The following is a 9,701-nucleotide window of genomic DNA, read 5'->3' on the forward strand; positions in this document are numbered from 1 at the left end:
CTTTCTCTCTCTCTCTCTCTCTCTCTCTCTCTCTCTCTCTCTCTCTCTCTCTCTCTCTGTTTTTTTTCAGTACCAGGCATTAAACCTGGGGAATGACCTACATTCCCCAACCCTTTTATTTTTTCTTATACAAGTTGCCCAAGTTCACTTCAGACATGTGATCCTTCTGCCTCAGCCTCCAGGGTAGCTGGGATTACAGGTATGTAACTCCTAGGCCGGGTATATCAATGTCTTTTAAAGGATTCACCTAACTTTATTTAATCTGCACTTCATATTAAAACTTTGTCAGCCATTCTGATAGCACCCATTATCCGTTATAGGTCCAGGGATCTTACTCAGGGCAACATCCAACATGCACTTGTCAGGTCTCCTTTGCTTTCTTCAACCAGCTCCTCAGTCTTTCATGTTTCTGACATAAAGAGTTACTTTGTAGAAGTCCCTCTTGTTTGAGATTTCGTCATAATTACAAATAAATTATACATGTTTGACAGGAATAACACATTTCTGCACAGTAAATTGCTGATGGAGGGGCCCCATGACTATAACCATTTGTGGCCTTTAGAGCCAAGATGAACCCCAGTCAATAGCCCCAAGGTGACTCCATATTCTTCCCACAGCCTCCGATCAGGAGATAACGTCTATCTGTCCTACTACTGATGATGTTTTCACTTTGTAAGATAGTGTCTGTCTGATTTCTCTACTGTAAATTAACTGCCTGTTTAGTATTAATATGCCCCATAGAGTTAACTCTGAAGTTACATAAATATCCTATTCCTTATCAGACATCCATGCACTAGTCTTCGCATCCATTGATGTGTCTCGTCTTCATCAATTACTACTGTAATGATTACAATGGTCCTCATTCAGTCACGTTTTCTACATTTATTAAAGAAAAAATATCTTCCATGTTCATTGTGTACTTGTTTGTACCATATATGAAACTGACCAGAGTCAGTGGGAAATTCTCAATGCTATTTTAGCTGGAAAATAGCATTGAGAACACAGGACCTGGGCATTAGATGGCTATGCTGATCACTGCTCCAGAAGTATTGTTTCTAGGCCTTCATAGGAGATAGCTAATATTACACACGCACACAAAACCTAAACATATTTTAAAATCAGTTTATCTATACATATGCAAAACCATGAATTCGCACCAACATTTTCTTTTCTTTTTTTTTTTTTTTTGGTCTTTTTTGAAACGGGGTCTCGCTATGCAGTTCAGGCTGGCCTTGAGCTCACTTTGTAGCCCAGGCTGATCTTGAACTGGCAACGATCCTCCCACCTCAGCCTCCCAAGTGCTGAGTTTACAAGCGTGAGCCACCACACCCGGCTTTTTTTTTTCTTTTTTGTGCACCAACATTTTCAATTGCAAACAACATTACAGGTGTTTTTCAGCATTTGCTTTTCCATATTTATAATTCTCTTCATTAGGAAAACAGAATTCCACCATTTTTATCTTGAAGACATCCTCTCAGAGCACTCTGAGAGGCCCAATCATGGTTGCTGAGCCACTAGCCCCAGCTCCACCAAACACACTAGTCACACCAGTCAGGTCCTCAGGCCTCGCCATCCTGGCCACAGTGCCTGATGTTTTCACGTTGGTGTGGTACATACGATGCTAACCATGTGGGCTGCATCAACCAAAAACCTAATGGTGCTGGGCATGGTGGCACAGGGTGCTAACTGCAGCACTCTGGAAAGGCTGAGGCAGGAGGATTGCAAGCTTGTGCCTCATCTTGGCAAGTAAGCAAAACCCTGTCTCAAAATTTAAAAAGAAAAAAACTACAAAAAAATAAAAATAAAAACCAGGCTGGGCATGGTGGCATACCTCTGTAAATCCCAGCATTTGAGAAGATCACTGGGAGTTCAAAATCAAGCTGAACTACAGAGCAAGACCCTGTCTCAAAAAAAAAAAAAAAAGATTAGAAGTAATATTTTGGTGGCTGGAAGGGTTACTCAACAATAGTATGTGTGCTTGGCATACTCAAGGCTCGGGTTCAATTCCCGGAACCAAATAATAATTTTTTTAAACCCAGATACTGAGATAAATAGTCTATTACTAGAGAATTAGTGGAACAAGATACAGAATCCAGAAACAGTCCTAAACACTTGTGGCATTTTAGTTCATATTAGAGGTGCCATTTCTTATCAGAAGACTGATATGACTCTAGTGTGTGGAGTAAAGCAGTATTGGGAGAACTAAAAATTTCTTAGAAAAAAAAATAAAGACAGATTTATAGTTCCCGCCACTGAAATAAATTACAACTGTATCAAAGAACTTACATAAAATAAATTCATATGATATTTGAATAAAGCATGAATGAGTTTATAGAGGATCCTAGAGTGGAAAAGGCCTTTCCAAGGACATCAGACCAGTAATGTGTAAGGCAGAAGTTTGATAAATTTGCCCCAGATTTATAAGTTTCTTTGATTAAAAGTAAATAAATTCAGGCTTAAAACTGATATACTGGAGGAAATATTTGTAGTACAAAAAAGACAATATATATCTTTAATTTATAGTTTTGTATTACAGAAAGAAATGGTAAATTCATGTAATGAATGCAAAATAGGACAGTAAACAAAGGATATGCAAGCAATTTTTAAAAACAGGAAGAATGAATAAAAAGATGTGATACTTTTATACAATGGAGTACTACTCAGCCATAAAGAAGGACAAACTTGAGACTTTTATAGGTAAATGGATACAACTTTAAACCATACTTGTAAGTGAAATAAATCAGACATGCATGTATAAACATTGTATTGTCTCCCTAGTATGAGAAGTTGAAACTACATATATATGTATATAAAATACAGTTGAGATTAAAAATACAGTTGAGACTAAAAATTTTTTTAAAAATTAAAAACAGGAAGAGGACCAAGATATGGAGGGAGTAAGAAGGGATTAGAGAAAGGGAGGTAAAAAGAATTAAGATGGATTTAACACGGGTACCAACTTCCCATGATGAATGAACTACCTGTAATAAAAATGAAAGTTTAAAGAAAATGATTTAAAAAAAAAAAACTCAGAAAGACAGATGAACTAAAATTCTCAGCCTTGCACAAAAATGAAGAAATAATCAGAAGAGCGGCACGTGATTCTCCCAGACCAAAGGGCAGGGGAGAAGCATGATGCCACTAAGTCCATAAACACCCATAGCAAGTCTCGAGTTGTGCATCTGGGTAGCCTGGGACCTGTGTGACACAGTCAGCCTCCTACACGGAAGTATAAATTCAGGGACTCTCTCCAGAGAAAACTTTTACACCTGTATATTTAAAGTATACATACTTACTGAACCAACAACCCCACTGTAAGTTCTGCTCTAAAGATACACTGGCAAAATATGCCAGAGAATGTCTTTGACTCTTTAAGGGTATTTCCTGTCACCCATTCCATGATAATGAGAAAGAAAAAAAAAATACAACAAACCACATTGACCTTCACATGGGTTTAGCTAAGCAGAGCACAGGTAGAGCCATGTGCTTTATGGAAATGCCAGTATTAAAGAGAATGAAAGTGTTCTGAATGCTGATAGGAAAAGATTAGTAAGATACACCATGAAAAGCAAAACAAACAACTATAAATATAGTAGCTGCTTTATTCAAAACCAAAAGTTTTATACACAGGTCATTTCCAACAAATGAGAGCTACTTCGAGGGTACCTTTGTCCTTACTTTTGGATTTTTTTAAAATTGAGAGTTCTTAACGAGAAGTCTTTAAGCAAAGAAAGGTTTCTTTTTCTTCTCTGTCTCTGTTTTCCTCCGCAGGGCTGGAGACTGAATCCCAGGGTCTTCACACTGAGTTACATACCGAGTCTTTTTTATTTTTTTACTTGGAGTGACACAGGGTCACTCCAAGTCACTAAATTGAACAAGAAAAGGAAAATCTATTGTATTTAGTCACTGCTACTTTTAGGTTATTTGCTCAGTAGTTACCATATTTGAACACCAACAGATGTCTAAAATAGAAATCTTGATACATTTACCCAAATTTCTTCCATCTTTTTTATTTTAGTAATTGATCCCTTTCTCCATTCTATGATATAAGTCAGAAATCTTGAGTCGCTTCTTTTTCTTAAACCTCCCCACCAACATTTGACCCATAAACAAGGTCTATTGGTTGTGCATCTGTATTATTCCAGTTTTGCTAAGGTAACAAACCAATCCAAGCCTCAGTGCGTTGCTGTATGTATTTATGCCTCACACAACTCTACAGGCTGGCAGTGCTGTTCTGTGCGAGGCTTGGCAGGCCTTGGTTGGACTCAGCCACACTCAACTCAAGGCTGCAGATTAGCAAGAACTCATTCTGTCCAAACAATAGCTTCCTTAAACACACCCTTCTATATGGTGGGTGACAGAAGTACAAAAGAAATGACAACAGTGTGTCTTAGGTTAAAATCTCAGCCACTGCTATGGTCCAAATGTGTGTTCCAAAATTAAAGTGCTAGGAATTTAACCCTCAACATGACAGTGTTTGGAGGGAGGGTCTTGTGGGAGGTGTTGAGATCCTGAGCCCTAATGGGCAGACAGATGCCAGCACAGGCAGAGTCACAGGACTGAGTTCACTGACTTCCGCTCTTGCCCTTCTGCCTTGTACCATGTGAAGACTCCACAAGGAGGCCCTTGCCAAATGCCAGCATCTTGATCTTGGACTTCCCAGTCTCCAAAACTAAGAGAAGTAAATTTCTGTGCATTATAAATGAGCCGGTCTTGGGTATTGTTATCACAGCACAAAATGGACTAAGATACTCATCACCTATGACTTACTGTTTTTGACAGCTTCCCCTATATGTATTAGTGCCTGGCATCCAATATACACTTAAATTTTTCTTGATGTTTTTTGAGACAAATTCTATCAAGTACTTCAGGTTGGCCTCCAACTCTTGATTGTCCTGAGTACTGGGAATACAGACATAAGCTACAACACCCGGCAAAAATGTTTAAGGTCGACCCCTCCCGTGAGTTGGCAGAAGCCATGCCAGGACTGGGAAGAGTACAAGAAGCCAATTTGCCCTTCCCATCTGCAGCACAAGCCATGCAGGGGCCCCTAAGAAGCTAGTTTACACTCTCACATAACCCCCCATATAAGCAACCAGCTGATTTGGAGCACAGGCTGAGTTGATAGCAACTGAGGTACAAAAACAACTAAATGCTTGTATTGTTTGATTGAGTTCGCAGACCTAAGGCCAGTAATCTGAGCATCTATTAGGAGAATAACAGTATGCAATGTGGCAAATATGGGGGATTTTCTTTTATTTTGTTTAGTTTTGTTCCGGTTTATTGTTTTGTTTTATTTAATGTTCTGTTTTGATTGATTTTATTGTTTTGTTTTATTCAATTTTACTATGTTGGATGGTATGGACAACTATTGTAAAGATAACAAGAGATATTATGGTAGCAATTATAGATTTCCTATTACCCTGTTTTGAAGTTCTGTATCACTTTCACTGCTTTGTTTTGATTGGTTTTATTCTGCCTTGATAGAAGGCAGAATAAAATAAAAATAAAAAATTTTTAAAGTTCATTAAGTTAATATTAAGTGACAGGGTTACAGACAGCTGAGTTAGTTAAAAATATTATAGGCAGTCAGACAGGGCTGGGCCCTCAAAGGAGCCAGAGCAAAAGGTCAGATACCTAGCAGCCTTGGAAGAGAAAATCACCTCCTGCTGTGGACCAGATCTCAAGACAAAAGGCAAAGCAAATACAACCACATCCTAAGGATCCACAGACCAAACAGATCTCTATTACCCGAGGAAGTCAGGAGTCAGCATCCCAGCCCCTACAGGAGGGGTCACTGCTGTTAAGCCCACTTACTACCTGACGCGCTCCCCCATTTGTTCCTCATTTAATCAATTTTACCTGAGCAATTAATCTTATTGGTTGACCACACTTCTGCCCCACCTTATACCCATCTTTCGAGTTTCCATTTTCCCCCATCTTGGACCCATCTAACCTCATGATTTTACTCTATAAAAGTCCCTAGAAAAGACAGTCTTTGGCAGCCCACTTGGCACCCCTTCTGTGTCTCAGACAGAAGCTTTCTTTCTCTCAATAAATATATTCCACCTGGCCCTGAATCAAGTCCACCTTCCTGACGCTGTTGGTTTCAAGCAGGAGCCTAAAGAGATGTCTTTATATGGTCTGTTGGCCATTTCAGAACTTGGGCAGTGAAATGGTCAATTCATTAGAAAGCAAGAGCTTGAAGCAAAATATATATATATGCCACTCGTAAACTGTGTTATTCCTAAAATTCATTCTTTAATTTTAGAGAACATGAACTCTTACTGGACAGATAGTAGGTTGGGAGTTTCCTTCCCCTATATTAAGAAGGCTCTGGAAAAGTAGTTTGAAGCTAAGCTAACAATCTTAAAATATTATATTTGAGAGTTTGGACTTCATCCTACAGGCATTGAACACAGTCACCAAAGAACAGAACTACTCTAGAAAGATAACCGTGATTGCAGTTGATGACTTTTGAGAGGGAAACCAGTTAAAAGGTTTCAGTAATGGTCCAAACCAAAAATCTTTTAAGGCCTGAGGGAGGGCAAAAGTCAAGGAAGGAAACCATTTTGAGACGTCATCTACACAGACTGGTAATGACAGTCATCCAATAGCCTGAACTCTCTTCACACCTGCCAAGCAAAATTGGTGTTAGAATTTCACACATTAGAAAATCAAAACAAGATTCAGAGGGCTTATACAATTTCCGCCAAAGTCATGTGGCTAAACAGCTCTCCCAGAATTCTAGCACAGTATATTGCAGGACTGGCCAATTCCAAAGTCCCAGGAGTGAAAGGCAGGTAGTAATCCAAGTTTTAGCTAAGTAATTTCTTAGATAATGCCCTTTGCTGAAATATATAAAAGGTGTAACTGCAAATGGGTTAATGTGACTGTGGACAGCCTGTGAGTAAAGTCTGTAATTCAGTTAAGTGTTTCTACATGAAAGAGAAACTGAATCTGGATAATCTGCTTAACAGAGCAATACAGACTCCATAAAAATTCAGGGAATTCCAGGAGGCTAAGGAAAAATAACAACTCATTCATTCACTCTTCCTACAGTTACTGAGCACTAAGAACTTAACACCCGGGATACAGGAGTAAATATCTGTACAGCTTGCAACTTTGTGTAGCTTGTATTTGATTAGGGGAGTCAGAGGATAAACAAATGAATTAAACTAAAATACATCAGACAGTAGAAAATAAAACAAAGAGGCTAAGAAGTGCCTTAAGAAAGGGTATAACACTTAACAGAGTGCTCAGAGAAATCTACTCTCCTGCCCCACCCATCCCATAAAGAATGAGAACACAGAATGTCTCCATGATGGTGTTTCTTTTCCCAAGGGTAAGAGTCCTACAAGTAAGCATCTGATTGGCAAAGCCAAGGGCACATATCCACCTCTTTAGCTCCTCTGAAGCAGGGTAGAGGGAGAAACATCGTTTAACTTTAGAGTTTTACTAGGTACCACCTTGAAAAAACATGAAAAAGAGATTTTCCTCAGAAAAAAATTTAAATTCTAGCCAACCAAAATAGCCACAGGAGTAGATATAATCACATTAAGGGTAAATGAACATTGAGACAGGAGGATTGTTGAGTTCAAGACCAGCCTGGGTTACAAAGTGAGCTCAAGGCCAGCCTGAACAGCATAGAGGGACGCTGTCTCAAAAAGACACCGACCCATAGACAAAAATGAAAAAAAAAAAAAAAAAAAAAACCCCAGAGACAGAGAGAAACAAGTGCTTTGGGGAATCAGAACACATTTTAAGAAGCAAAAAGAGATAAAGGAGAGCAAAAACAAAAGAATCAAGACAGAGCAAGGTTTGAGAATCCAAGAATAGAGTTTATAAAGCCATCGCTGACCTTCAATACAGCAGTTTGAGAAGTTAGGAAGCAGAAGCCAGACTGTAAATGGAGAAGGAATTAAGTGTGAAATAGAAACACAAACTTCAGAGCCAAAGTGTTCCACATCACAATTTGTGTTATTGTAACAGGACCAGCAAAACATAATAATCTGACACAAAAGGGATGCAGGTCTTTTTTGGAGCACTTAATTTTCATTTAAAATTCACAACAGGCTTGGGAGAGAGGTCTTACTGCATCTGGAAATGGAGGAATATTATATTCAATACTGAATACTGGAGAAAATTATATACTCTTTTTCCAGGAGTGCCTAGTCTTAAAATAGATATCAAAAGACCCAAAAATTGTTCTAAGGGAATTAACAGAAATGAACAGAAACATGCATACAGATTTATCTACAAAGTTCTACATCATCAAAGGAAAGAAGTGAAAACAAGGTAATTCCAAGGACTAGAATGTCCATGCTACAAAGTGACACACTATCATTGCCAATGATACCCAGAATGAACTGCTGAAGAAATGAAAAGGGAAAGCTTATAATTTATGAAGCATATAAGGTACACAAATACAATGACTCCACTGTGTGTGTCTGGGTGTTATTCCTTATGGGGTCTGGTCCCCCACACACGTTATTTCCCAAAATTTCTATAATAAACAAATATTGCCTTTGTAACGACATTTTTAAAAAATAATTTAAGTGGAAATGTTTAAGTATTGCTTTTGGCCAAATAATAGTATCTGAAAAACGACAGGCCAGAATTCTCCTGAATTCGTTATCTCCTCTATCTCCTTGGGTTTCCTATTTCATATAGCAAAGTCAGCAAGGGGAGAACAATGTTCCTCAAAAATGAAGAAGTATTTGCTTCCTTTCAATGTTCAGTTCAGAAAATAAACCCTCTACACTCAGTATGCCAGAAGCCTTAAACTATAAGGCGTCCTTGCACTTGGGAAGAAGGCCCAAGGCCAGCTATAAAATGCTGAGTCAGCAATCGTAAAGATTTTTATGAACCCTCAAAGTATATGTATGGATAAGACAAGCTAATAAAAAAAACCACCGACTACCCAGTACAGAGCCTTCCAAAGTCTAGATTACAGCCTTTCCAAGCCTCGACTTGAATCATTAGAGAAAAGCACACACACACACACACACACACAAAAGGAAGACGTTAGGGGAGGACCGTGGTCTTCACAGAAGTCAAAATACTTAAATGAAGTACAAGACGCAGGTTGCTAGATGTGGCAACCTTTGCTACGGTGTGGAGCGTGCAGATGGCAGGCACTGAAAGCCCGAGAAAAACAACTTCGGTGCCTTTGGATCGAGCCCGCCTCGGCGCCTGGACCACTGATAAACTGCAGCCCGCGACCTCCACCCGACGTCGGTGGGTTCCGGAGGCGGCGAATAACCTGCGAGAGTAGGACGGCGCGACCGGCTCTTTTCAGAACAAAATATATTGTTAAGGACACTCACAGGCCCTCGCTACCCCAAATCCTTCCAGGAGGTGCGCGCGGCAAAGAGACACCCCGCACCCGCAGCGCCCCAGTCGTGAGCCTCCTGGACACTACGATTCCGGAGTCCCACCTCCGCGCATGCGCCGTGAGACCCGCGTGTCCTGCCGAGCGCCGCGCCAAAACCAAACTACGGCGGCTCTGCTCGGCATAAATTCCAAACATGCCACTGTGCGGCCAACCCGGTCCAGGCACAGTAAATTGGTTGGAGCAGTTTAGGAAGGTGACCACGAAGGTAACTGGAGAAAGGGGTAGCCTATGGATTTGGGAATGAGAGTGGTAAATTTGATTTTCAGAAGCCGGAAGCGAATTTAACCTCTGCTTCTCAACCAGT

At 39.8% G+C, this 9,701-nt stretch overlaps 1 non-coding gene across 1 annotated transcript; it reads left to right on the forward strand.

The window, feature by feature from the left end:
• Window positions 1–6,069: 6,069 nt before the first annotated feature.
• On the forward strand, window positions 6,070–6,203 carry LOC111756451 (small nucleolar RNA SNORA2/SNORA34 family). Its single transcript, XR_002790941.1, has one exon. It is a non-coding gene; the product is annotated as a small nucleolar RNA SNORA2/SNORA34 family (small nucleolar RNA).
• Window positions 6,204–9,701: the final 3,498 nt, after the last annotated feature.

This window comes from Cavia porcellus, unplaced genomic scaffold, assembly GCF_034190915.1.
Source record: "Cavia porcellus strain 051 isolate PalLab524CR breed Dunkin Hartley unplaced genomic scaffold, mCavPor4.1 scaffold_7, whole genome shotgun sequence".
NCBI classification, from domain to species: domain Eukaryota; kingdom Metazoa; phylum Chordata; class Mammalia; order Rodentia; family Caviidae; genus Cavia; species Cavia porcellus.